Here is a 13019-nt window from a genome sequence, read left to right as displayed (position 1 = left end):
AACCAATGGGCTGATGTACATATACTTCCTCAAGAACTTCCCCATGTAAAAATGCAGTTTTAATATCCAACTCATGCACAATCCATCCATAATGAGCAGCCAAAGCAACCATAGACCTGATGGTCGTCATTCGGGAAGTAGGAGCAAATGTCTCCTCATAGTCAATGCCTTTTTTCTGTGCATAGCCTTTAGCTACAAGCCTTGCCTTGTATTTGTCAATGGATCCATCTGCATTCCGTTTCAGCTTGTAGACCCATTTTGTTCCGATGGCTTTCTTCCCAAATGGCAAAGACACCAAATCCCATGTTTGATTCTTAGTGATAGAATCTAATTCAGCTTTCATTGCTGCCAAACAATGCACACTTTGTTGTGCATCTTCAAAACATTCAGACTCCTCATCATCAAAGGTGCTTGCTGCCATAATGAATCCATGGTATGTGCAGTATCATGCATACGAGTTGCCTTCTAGAACGACCAGCCATGGGTGCATCCAGATGACTATCTTTCATAGTCTCTAAATACCATCTAGGCATTTGTCTTGCCTCCTGACTGTGCATAAGCTCTTGCTGAATTTCAATTTCAGCGCTTTGCTGAATATTCAGATCAGCCAATGGCTGATTTTCTGCATTTTCAAAAGGAGTAGTTGGCTGAACATTGAGTTCACTTGCTGAAACTCTAGCTGAATCACCAAATGTAATGGGCAGCAGCCCTTCAAATACATCACGGGCAGCCTGATATGTGTCTATGTGAGAGTGCGCAACGGAAGAAGAACACGAACACAGAGGAGGGGAGAGAGAAAGCAGGGAATGAAGGAAGAAAGTCTGCACTGACTGAGATGAATGCTGAATACACTGAAATGGACTGATCAGTCCCTGCACGCAGCCCGGAGCGTCAGTGAGGGCACCAGAACAAACTGAAAGCAATGGCAGCACCAATGCCAGAGCGGGAGAGAACGGAGAGTATGCTGAACCTGCAGAAGACAATGCTGGAAATGACTGGGGGGCTGCTATATATAGCCCCAGGCCAGAAAACTGGCCGACTGCCAAATCTGGCCGACTTGGCCAGATCTGGCCGACCTGCCTAGAAATCTGGGCCGACTGCACACCAAAAGGCCCAGTGTGGGCTGTGTGACTCCCGGAAGCTGAATGCAGACAAAAACAGCAGCTACTAAGCTGACAGAGCTCCTCTGTCTCCTGTCAGACTCTGACAGGAGCTCACAACCAGGAGATGACAGACTGAGAATGATAATAGAGCAGGCTAACAGTCTAAACCAGCCAGGGACAATTCTGACTTTTCATCACATAGTACATCCCTACTGACAAACACCTTTTAGAAACAGGATCATAGGGTCTGTAGCCTTTGCTCTCACTGCTATATCCCATAAAAATGCATTTAACAGCCTTGTTATCCAACTTTTTCCTGAGTACCTTTGGAATATGTGCATATGCAAGGCACCCAAAGGTACGAAAGTGTCCAACAGAAGGTTTCCGGCTATTCCAAGCCTCAAAATGTGTAATTTTCTTCAAAGCTTTGGTGGGGCATCTGTTCAAAACATGGCAAGCACACATGACGGCTTCCATCCAGAAACTGTGAGGCAAGCTCTTTGCCTTCACCATACATCTGGCCATCTCCGTGAGTGACCAACTCTTTCTCTCTCCAACCCCATTCTGCTATAGAGTATAAGCAATAGTGTACTGATGGACAATTCCCTTCTGCTTCAAAAAGGAATTCAGCATAGAGGACTTGTATTCCCCCCCTCGGTCCGAACAGAGAGTCTTAATTTTCCAACCAGACTGGTTTTCAAAAAGTGCAACAAAAGCCAAAAATGCATCATACACTTCTAACTTTTTGACCAAAGAGTAGACCCAGCAAAATCAAGTAAAGTCATCAATAAAAGTCACAAAATAGTAACATTCTCCCAAAGTGCTCAGCAGGTCTCTCCAATAGAGGTAATCCATCCAGCATCTACATACGTTATAAGAGCATCAAGCTGCCAAAGTTCACATGCCCCATCCTAGCATGCCATAACTCTGCCTTGTCTCTAGCTATTTCTTTAAGAAAGAGATGCAAGTCTCATTCTTGCCTGCAAACATCTGCTCCAAAGTTAGCCAAGCTTCTCGTGAAGAAGCTGTTGAACGAATGTGGGGGATGATTGATCGCTGAACTGCCAATGCAATCAGTGACAAAGCATGTGCATCTTGTGTATCCCATGCTTTTTGAGTTGCCGCTCTTTGGGGAAGTGGCTGAAGTGGAGTACGTTGAGGTGCCCGTGGTGCACATCCTCCTGGAGGAGGAGTAGCTAGAGCCACAACTCCAGGTCGAGGTTCTTCTCCACTGACATAATCCCAAAGATTTTTTGCCACAAGTATATTCTTCATCATGAAGGACCAAAGTGAATAGTTATTTCCATCCAATCTGTCCTCCTTGGATAAATAGGTGAAAACATCTCCTCCCTGATTTGCTATGATTTTCAATTACCAAAAAATGCACAAGAGCAATGTCGAAGCAGGACTACACTGGAAATTTGAAAATTTCCAGAAATTGCAGGAAATAACTTTCTGCAATTAGTGTATAGAGGTGCACTCTGTCAAAATTGTATGTTATGCACGTAGTCCAACGTGCAATCAGTGTTCAGCAACACTGTACCAACAAAATCCCCAAAATTTATTGCCTCGAGTTTGTCAAAACAGTCTGTCAGTGACTGTAATTGCACTGCGTATGCCAATGTTCCCAGAAAACATAAAAGCCCCAAAAAGTTTTGATGAATGTGTCCAGAAATTGCATTTAATGTGCCCCAAACACGTTTCCTGACTTCTGTGTCTATGGCATTGGAACTCCTCCTTCCAAGAATTGCAGGAAATTAAAAATTTTAAAAAATACCAAAAAAATTACGGTATACTGGCAGCGCTTCAGTCGGACACTTCAATCGGGCTAAGCTGGCGATGGTTGATGAGCGCAGTGACTGGCGACTTGACGGGCGCAACGACTAGTGTGTAACACGGATGATGTGTTTGACAGGACATTTGGCGGGGCACAATAGGTGACGAACGTTTGGCGAGGTGTGCAGCAGCTGGCGTGAGGGCGCAGACAGGAGCTGCGCTAATAGGGCTGGGGGTGTCGCAACAGGACTGGTGGCGGAGCACTGACAAGGCACAGGTACGATCGCCAGAGGGCAGGGGGTAGTGGCGCTAGGAGAGGAGCTGCAGGAGACGGGTAGCACTAGTGCTAGCGAGCAAGGTAAGGGCAAGAGCTACGCCGCAGAGAGTGAACAGAGCCAAGGCAGAGTTAAACTAAGCAAGAAGCTCTCGGAGGCTGAGCGGAGCTAGGCAGAACCTAAGCTGAGCTAAGCAGAGCCGATGCTGCTCTGATACCAAATGTGAGGAAGGACAGGAACGAAACTCAGCACAGAAAACTAGTAGACAGTGTGAGAGTGAAGCAGGACACCCAATATGATAGACTGAAAGAGTGTAAACTAAAAGTGATACAACCCTTAAACCTTAGGGCTGTAGGGGGGTGTTCACACCCGAACACGGTAAGTGCCCGTAAGTGTGTATCATAAGCACATATGAAATAATACCAGTGCCCCAGTGTCCTATTGATCACCGACACTCCTATGTGAGCGTAGGCATAATTGAGGCGTGAGTGAAATACCCAACAATATTGTGCACCGTTCAAGGTAGCAATGGATATCAGCCACAAAGATCAACATGAATCAATCTAAGAGGCACCTCAACCCTATGTAAAGATTGACGAGGAAATAGGATATGGTGTTGCTTCTTGCGTTAACAAGCTTTACAAACATTGTAAACCGGTTAGGCATGGAGATCGAGACAGACTGTCATTACGCACAGTGAGAGAGAGAGAGAGAGAGTAAGAGAGCAGAGTAGAGAGTGAGCACATTTTAACACGTAAGCCTTGTCTAACTATCAATTGGGACATAGTAAAATGGCCACAAGGTCCACTAGGTAATGCCATGGGAACAAACTATGATACCATGTGATCCACACTCGGTGATGGTTGGGTGGCTAGGCCATGAAAATCTAGAAAGTGTGGACAGTAGGATGAACCTCCATCATGGAGACACCACCCGACTATGCCTAAGGATGAAGGAGCCCCCAGTGTGATGTGGGAAGACATGAAAGGTTTACTTAATGGAGTTTAAAAGCAATGTGCAACAGAACTAGTGGGTGGAAAGGGTGGGAGATTAAATAGATTTTCCATTTCTTTAGTAGTAAAAAATGAGTTAGATTTCTTTTATTCATTAAATGCAAATGATAAAAAAGATTATTAAATTTAAAATCAAATTGACCATGAGATGTAAAAGCTGAAGAAAAAGATGAAGAAGAATCACTCACCAAAGATTCTTGTAACTTTTGATTCTCTTTTATTGAGTTTAAATGGAAAAATGTATCCTCTTCGAGGCTTATGAACCAATACTTAGTATAAAGAGTTCCTTCATCCTATCACCAAAAAATGGAGATGATGGTGATAAAGAGAAAAATGGTTTGTACTCCATGCAAATTTGCACATCAAGATGGCTAGTCCTTCATGGAGCTCCGATCCTTCCTGCAAAATCATTAGACCAATGCACCGAATCAAAAGGAGAAAACTCAAAGTTTCCTTTCATCTCTTGTTAAGCTCGATACATGAGGATGAGATCATGTTTGGCTCATGAGAACTCATATGGCCACTGGAATCCATGGTAGTCCAAAGTCTCTCCGGCCATGTTGGAAGTTGGAGGAGCAAGCTATGAGGCCCACTCTAACTTGTGTCTCAATGTGCTAGGCTCAAGAGCATCATGATGATGTGGTGAAGATGTGTTTGAAGTCATCTCACCCTCGTATTGTTCCTACTTCTTGTGAAGGGCTTTCAAATCAAAGGCCAAGATTTCGTCAAAGAGAACCTTGCTCTAACACCATGTGAAGAAATACCCTAACACTGAAACATAAATGAAAGCATACGACAAAGCATGAACTCAACAAAACACAATTAGTGTTAGGGTAACTCACAAACAATGAACACAATGAAGATCTGAATAAATGAATAAATATAATACAATGCAACAAACAAACCATGCAAGGCATGAAAAATGTTCCCCGAACTCTCATATCTTGATGGCCAAGGCAAAGGTAATGAGCTAGAGAGTGTGTCATACTCGTGACAACTCCCGAAACCAAGCAAGGCAGCCTCCAGATGTCAAACACTAGCAAACGCAGCAAATGATGATGCTGAACACGTAGAGCAGAGAGAAAACTATCAATGCAACAAGTGATGATGTGGCAGGCTGTATGGCAGTCAGCTGGTCAAAATGCAGCAGTTGTTGCAGTTGACATAGGCAAGGCGGCACCCAGCAGGTGCAAATGCAGCGCTTGCTGCCACATCGCAGCTGGTGACAGCAGGGTGACTGATCAGCAGCAATCGATGTGGCTGGACAGCAGCAGTAGATCATATAGACTGCATAGTGAAGGCTGGAAACACATGTCAACTTCAGCCAAGATATCCTCTGCGAACATGGTGTGGGCAGCGAAGCTAAAGAGCCTGAAACCTACAAAACTGAGATTAGGCTGAATGGAGAGCAGCCTACCTATTTATAGAAGGTTTCAAGACCTCAAATCTCTTCCCGTTTTGAAGTCTCTCGAGCTGCTCCTCGTTTAAGGGTTTTAATTAGTTAAGTATTTTTGGGACTTTTCAAGAGGCTAATTCAGCATGCAATGTATATTCTAGCTCGACATTCCCACTCTTTCTGCATCAGATATAGTGTTGTTTGAGCCAAGTCTACTACCCACTTTTAACCTACCTACAGAGTCTTCAACATCCAAGCCTCCTCTGCGAGACGTGTTACCTTGTTGGTACCAATAGACCATGCGGGATTTGGGGATCCTTCCATCGGATTCCACTCAAGAGGGCCCTAGAAGATTTACCCTGCTTGCACCTACTGTATTATTTGTATCTATTTTCACAAGAGATTATATAGCACATTTCAAGCCAGAGAGTTAGCAAGAGACTCTAAAGCATGAGTGGCAAGAGACCATGGAAAAGAAGCTCGCGAGCATTCACCGAAATGAGACTTGGACCTTGGTGGATCATTTGAGCCACAAGAAAGTCATCAAGACAAGATGGATCTTTAGGACCAAATTGAAAGCTGATGGAACTTTGAATAATACAAGGCTTGCCTCGTAGTGCAAGGTTTTCAATAGAAACATGGCATTGATTATGTATGAGGAGACTATCACCAGGTGGTGATACTTTTTACAGTTGCTTTTCTTATTTACTTATATAAATATTTTATTTTTCTTTTCTTTTGTTGTTGTTGCTTTTTACCCCCAAAGTTATCTTGGAATAAGCGAGATCTTTGCATGGCCAGAAGAGGCAATCATTGGGACAAATTGGACTAATGGTTTGTCTGAGCCTTAGGACCAATTCCATATTGAATGGGCACTGAAGAATAGAATGCCAGTGGTTTGGGACTGTGTGCTTAGCCACTGGGAATGGTGCAGGACAATGAGCCTGGCAAAGATAGAAGATGCACATGTGAGAATGCTCACGGAATAAAAGTCACTGTAACTGAGCCACATTACACTTTTGATGTGGTTGCAATGATAAAAGTTGTACAGAACAACTTGAGGAATGCAGGGGTCACCATCCCTAAAATTTAGGGAGTTACTATGTTTGGACCCCAGAATCTGTTCGCGTCATTGTCTTCGTTTTTTCGCGAATTTTGCACCGATCATGGAGAATTTTAGACCGGAAGGTTTAAACGGAAAATTTGTTACATGTATGCCATGTGGCACAAATTCCCAAAAGAGAGAGAGAGAGCACATTTAGAAAAACGTTATAGGCATAAGAGGCAGATGGGAGAATGAAGTTTGGAGAAGCTGAGGGCAAATTGCTGAAAGAAAACCAGCCATGGAGAGTACTTCTACGTCTCTGACTCAAGCACGGAGGTAGAGCTTGCTCCCTCTGATCACCTCTCTCTCTATTCTCAGAAGAAATGCTTTGCATGATGGATTGATTCCATCGAAGGTACAATTCTGTGTTTTTTTTCTGCTCATGCTGAATATGAATAGTGAACTCTATTCATGCTGAATCAGAATAGTGAACTCTGTACATGCTGAATCGTAAGGACAGTGAACTTTGCTCATGCTGAATAAAAACAGTGAACTTTGTTCATGCTGAATCAGAACAGTGAACTCTGCACATGCTGAATCGTAAGGACAGTGAACTCTGCACATGCTGAATAAGAACAGTGAACTCTGTTCATGCCGAATCAGAACAGTGAACTCTGCACATGCTGAATCGTAAGAACAGTGAACTCTGCTCATGCTGAATAAAAATAGTGAACTCTGCACATGCTGAACAGTAAGAACAGTGTGCCGGACAGTAAGCACTGTGAATTCTGCATATGCTCGACAGTAAGGGATGTTGATCTGAACATGCTGTACTATTCCTATGCAACTAGGATTTACTTAGAAGAGATGAAAACCAACTATTCACAGGTTATGTATTTTGAAACATTACCATTTTTGTAATTTTCTATCTTTTAATTGATAAAGAAATACCGAGAGGGGCGCCGGTCTTCGGGGCCAATCTGGTGTTGAGCGAGGGAGAGAGGTCTGTGTTTATGTCTGTGTATGTAAAGTCCAGGTGTTAATTGAAGGAACTACCACTTTATGTGAGTCAAAGACCGGTTTCAGAGACCTTGCACCCACTACATAATTGAGATCAGACCATTTGTTGGCTGCACTAGCTGCTCACCATGGTTGGCCAATCTATCAGATGGATGTCAAGAGTGCCTTCTTCAACTATTATTTGGAGAAGGAAGTCTATATGGAGCAGCCTTTTGGATTTTCTTTTGATGATTGTAAAGATAAGGTCTTTTACTTGCGGAAAGCTCTTTATAGGCTGAAGTAAGAATTGCATTCTTGGTTCCATAGGATGGATGAGTTCCTTAGATCTCATGGCTTCCATTCTACCCTTTATGACCTAAACTTATATGTAAAAACCACTTCTAAGGAGGTCAGTTGTATTCTCTTATACGTAAATGATTTACTCATTACAAGCTCAAATTTTGCTACCACATCAGATATTAAGACCCAACTTTATTCTACATTCAAGATGACTAACGTAGGTCATTAGTCCTACTTTTTATGGATTGAGGTAGTTTAATCTAGGGATAGTATTTGTGTCTAAGCAAAAGTACACTCTTTAGTTGGTGGAACAATATTGTACTAATCAAACACATCCTACAGTGGCTACCCCACTGTCCACTTATCTAAGGATTCCCTAGGTCAGCCCTTCGATGAGAGTACCTATAGACCTATTGTACAAAAACTTCTTTGGTTGATTCATACTAGGCTTGATCTTGCATACTCTATTTATTTACTTAGCATTTCAATGCACCTAAAATGTTACATTGAATGGCTTGTATACGTGTGTAGAGATATGTTCGGTATACTTTTTCTTATGGTTTAACGTATGGTAATGGTTTGCTTTTGCAAGGATACACTGATTCGGACAGGACCAATGGTCAAAGAGACCAAATGGACAAAAAAGGAGCAAACTATGATGGGTGATCGGTAGCAGTGTGACCTTGAGGTCTCCATTGACCCTCTCTATTTTATTGACCATCAACTTCCCTCCACTAACTCTAGAGCTCGGGCCTGTGTTGGGGGCGGGGGGTTGTTTCTTATGCACTGTACCTTTGGTCTTTGAGGGACACTCCTTATCCAAATGGCAAGCCACTTTGACAGAGATGGTAATATCTATTTTCCTTTGGTACATTTTTCCATCCCGATTTTAATAGAAAGCAAATCTTCCCTTGTTACTCACTAGACTTTTGTGCTTGATTTTGATCTTTGTTTTTATTCTTCCATGTCCCTCACTTCCCCTTCTGTGTAGTGGAAATAAGGGTCCCTTCTATAGATGGTAGAGCAGATGTCTTATAAACTTGATTGAATAGCCCTGCATAATGCAACTACTACTACTCAAACTCATAGAGTGTAGACATAGTAGGCTATGAGATGAATTGTGGCTGGAAACCTTGATTGTAAGTTAGGTTTTCATCAACAATTTCTTCAATTGCTCTTTACCCAATGCTGGAAATGGTTGAGAATTGCTGGGTGATTATTGATAGATGAGAGAGGAGGCTGAGGAAAGGAAAATTTATGATTTATTTGGCCATGAGAGAGAGAAAATTGCTCGCGCATGCTGTCGAGAGGCCTCTGGATCAGGTTGCTTGCTGTTTCCGGGCTGATCACCAGCTGCTCCATGTCTAGAAGATGTCATCAGCTGCCCCTTCTAGTGTTATTGCCACCTGCTAGAGCCTCCTGTGCTGGCTGGAATTGGCCAAAATATGCTGATGCCTGCTGTAGCAGCACTATTTCCTCCTCCACAGTTCATAGAGAAGCTGGAATGACCCTCAGCCAGTCCCCCAATAGCCCTTCCCCCAGCTTGCATGGGAAAGCTTGCCACTCAGCAGCCTGTTTTGCCACATGACAGGCTTCCAGATGTAATTTCCAGTATTAACTAGTTAATTTTCAGAATTTAATTTTTCTAAAAATTAATTAATCATTCATTTGTCGCTTCCCAAGAACTGGCTGGTGCCCATTCACATTTAATGTGCCAGCCCCCATGCAACATTTAATAATTCCAAACATTAATTGGCCTAAGACTGGCATTATTTAATTAATTATTACCTAATCCCAATGTCACCACCTGACATTTTAATGGCCCAAACTGACACTAGGCAACCACAAGTCCTTGTCCAACATAAATTTATACAACTTTTGACAGTGTCACAAACTACTCACTTGAGGTACGTAGGCCATTCTCGTGACTTAACTAACTTGCACTTCACATGTGCAGCTCACATATGCCAAAGCTAAGCATTGAAAATACACGCCCTTGTGACAGTCCTCCCCCCTAAACTCCTTGCAATCATCTCTAATTGCACTACAATGTGACATAAGCAAACGTACCCAATTGGAAAAGGCATAGGTATCATAATCAAAGAACATTGCCGGTACTCTTCACTATGTTATTGCCGAACACATGCTGCAATTTCCAAGCCAACATAACTAAGTCATAACTCACCAAAAATGAACCATAGCTTCAGTCAAAACCACATGGGATGCATCCATTAACTCTAACTCAAGAGTGTTCTAACAGAGCAAACAAAGTAAAGCATAAACTAAGCAAAAACCATGGCTGAACTATCAATGGCATTACATGACACCAATGTCCAATAAAAATCAGCTGAAAACCATTGATAATTGATGCAAATGTATGGTCTCACAATCATGGTGAAAACTATATCCAAATGCATACCAATTGCAATGACTAGTACACCGAATAGTGACCGCATGGCAAACACTTTGTCAACAAACACTACCTTGGGTGCATGCTCAAAACATCCGAGATCTACTATATACATGAGCTATCCATCATTAGAGCAGTGGTAATGCTACCTTCCCCTTGAGCATCAAGCATTGCTCATAGTAACCAAAAAACATGTTTTGCCCTGGCAAAATGCCAAACCTTAAAACACGCGAAACGTTTTATCTTTTACAATTCCCATTTTGCCCACCCTCCTTATGTGCCTAATCACCTACTCCATCCCTTCGTACTTTGTTTTATGTTGTGAAATAGGGCTGCGAAATGAAAAAGTTTTTTAAAAGAGTTTCTTTTATTAAAAGAACATGCAGTCTCTTTTTCTATTACAACCCACATTTTTCCTATGCCCTCCTCCTTGCACACCCCGTCCCCTCCTACTTGTGCATCTCCTCCTCCTCCTTTGTTCCTTCTCTTCGTCCTCCACTTCTTCCACCCACCCACCTCGGGCCTTCATCTCAAGCGAAAATGTCTCCCCACAAGGTTTTCACTCATGAGCATCAATTTCTATTTTGACTTTCATATTACGTATTATACGTATATTGTAGCCTTTACGTTTTGATTTGTGAGTCATGAATGCTAATTTCTAAATCAATAGATAAAATGGATGTTTTGGTTTTAGCTTCTGACTTTTAACTCTAGGATCTAGGTGGAATGAACATTTTCATTTTATGGATTCATTTTCTTTCTCTAATTTCCTTCCTCTAATACTACTAATATATAGTATTTTTATTTATTATAAATAATATTTTTTGAAACCTCGAAACCTTAATGTAGCTAACAAAATGAAACCTCGAAACACAAAACAAGATGAAACATATCTGGTGGCAAACCAGATATGTTTCATCTTTAGATGAAACCTCAAAACATGTTTTTTGGTAGACCACTCAATTGTTGCAAACATCTGTCCATTGATGAAAGGATGAAGAAAATTTGAGCGTGGTACCCATATTCTCAAATAGCCCCTTTCAAAACAAACTAGTCATTCATGGATCTTAATTACTCACAATCGACTCAAGTATACCACGGTGCTTAGAGATATGTTGCATAAATATCCATGCTATATGATCAATCTTGATCTTTTGCCATATAGAAATGAAATGGGCTTGCTTACTGAACCTGCAAATAATAGCTCAAATCCCACTATTCCATGTACGAGCCCTCAAATGATCAAAAATGAAATCTATAGCAATGCTCTGTCCAGGCCTATCAGGTATAGGCAAAGGATGCAACAACTTCGCAACCTTTTGCCTATCATACTTGACTTTCTAACACACAATGCATGTGCGAATAAAATACAATATATCATGTCTCAAAGTTAGCCAATAGAAAAAAGTTTAACTACTTTGGGACACATAACCACCTATGTATTGTGAGAAATCTATCTCTAAGCACAAAATACTCATGCCTCCAACCGCTGCAGAGCTGATCATACAAATTGGCAAAACCTAAATTAGTAGAGTATTAATCTTTCACAGCATTCAACTCAATGTGACAAACCACTGTAACTATTGAAATCTAAGGCTTTCTAGACAGTGCATCAATGCCCACAAATTTGTTGCACATTCAGTCAAGATTGATGAGAGCAACTAAGAATACTACACTATAGACAAGTCATGGACTGATTCAAAAGCGCATGTGAGAATCATCGGTGTTGATCTAAAAGTGCATTAGCCTAACTTAAACAGCCCCAAAACACACTTAATTGATGAAGAAATTCTCTTGTTTTAAAAAGAAACTTAATCCTAGAGAATTACTGTGTCCCAAATGCAAAGCCCTAATTTGGGTACCCCAAACTTTCTACAAATAGACATGCAGCCCACAACTCTCCCTCAATCTCGTTTTTGCAACTTTCAACAACCGTATCTCTGCTGCCCACACCCTGTTCGTAAAGGACATCACAGTCAAAGCTTCCCTCAACCATCTGCTACCATCTTGCGCGTAATTCTAAGCTTCACCTTCGCTCTACAACTATCATCTAGTACCCTAGAGCTGTTGCCTATAGTCAAATTACTGCATTTGATACTAACTCAACATTTGGTGTTGTCGCCATTAGTCTCTGGAGCTATCACCCTGATCATCACTCTCCTCCACAGGTTGTGTTTACAATTTTGGGCTGCAGCAATAACTTTCTCTCTCCTCTATTTGCTCCGTTTGCACCTAACAACTATCACCCAAATTTTCTCTCTCCTCAAGTACTTGCGTTTTTAGTCTTTCTCTCTCCTATATTGCCATTTGCATCAGATCCAACCTTCCCTAGCTGTGTTTGCTCGTGTTCGACACACGAAGGCCGCCTTTACTACAATTCGGGATCTGTTCCGAGTACAAAACACTCTACAGCTCATAACCTCTACCTTGATCCCAAAGATACAAGAGTTCAAGGTTCAGTATTCCCTGCATAGTGTGTTTGCTACATGGGCACTATACATTTAATATTCATTCACTTCATTATTCATTGTGTTCATTGTCTTTGAGTTACCCTAACCCTAACTATATTTTGTGTTTATCAATCTGTGTTTTGTCGTACAATTGGTTTTGTGATTTCTAGTTTTAGAGCATTTCTTTACAATCGGCAATAAGAGAGTGCTGGTTTGTGGCAATAGGCCACTTGCAACTTGTGAGAGATTTGA

At 41.8% G+C, this 13019-nt stretch overlaps 1 protein-coding gene across 2 annotated transcripts in view; it reads right to left on the bottom strand.

The window, feature by feature from the left end:
* The window catches only part of LOC148027266 (eukaryotic translation initiation factor SUI1 family protein), a 76336-nt gene that overhangs the window by 27269 nt on the left and 36048 nt on the right, over window positions 1–13019 (bottom strand). The window lies entirely within an intron of this gene.

Source organism: Lygodium microphyllum, chromosome 13 (assembly GCF_053477565.2).
Source record: "Lygodium microphyllum isolate KBCC chromosome 13, Lygodium_microphyllum_v1.1.10, whole genome shotgun sequence".
NCBI classification, from domain to species: Eukaryota; Viridiplantae; Streptophyta; class Polypodiopsida; order Schizaeales; family Lygodiaceae; genus Lygodium; species Lygodium microphyllum.
Note: the sequence above shows the minus strand (reverse complement) of the source record. Positions and strands in the feature narration are given on the sequence as shown.